The sequence below is a fragment of the Corvus brachyrhynchos genome, unplaced genomic scaffold (genome assembly GCF_000691975.1).
Source record: "Corvus brachyrhynchos isolate BGI_N302 unplaced genomic scaffold, ASM69197v1 scaffold291, whole genome shotgun sequence".
NCBI lineage: Eukaryota > Metazoa > Chordata > Aves > Passeriformes > Corvidae > Corvus > Corvus brachyrhynchos.
Genome location: NW_008236187.1, coordinates 19,001 through 19,494, shown reverse-complemented (window position 1 = coordinate 19,494; position 494 = coordinate 19,001).

Sequence of the window (494 nt, the reverse complement as noted above, 5' to 3'; positions counted from 1 at the left end):
GGGGCTCCAGGCAGCGTATCCCTACGGGGAACTCTGGCGGCGAGCTCCGGCAGCAAACCCAGGCAGCACGCTTAGACAACCTGAGCGACCTCTCAGCTTCACCTTATCAAATTTCAGCACGCACATTCCACACTTTGAGGTGAGCTGCGAATGATAATGGGTACTAAGCTGTCCCTCGAGCAGAAACAGACCCTAGAGATGGTGTGGCAGCTTTTACTAAGGCAGAACAGAGACATTTCCGATGCTAAATTTCTTTCCTAGATTGGCTTTCTACGCATATCAAAGATCTCCCGCCAGCCAGCATTTATCACCTAGATGCTTGGCAAACGGTTGGGCAAAAACTTTTCTATCTTGCGAGTGCGGGTGATGTCTGTGTGTCCAGGCATCTCGCTACTTGGGGAATTATAATGTCAGCTCTTACAGAATCTAACGCAGGTTCGGCTGCCCCACTCTCCTGGGAACCTGTCTCCCCCTCCGCACAGCTGCCCTCTTCA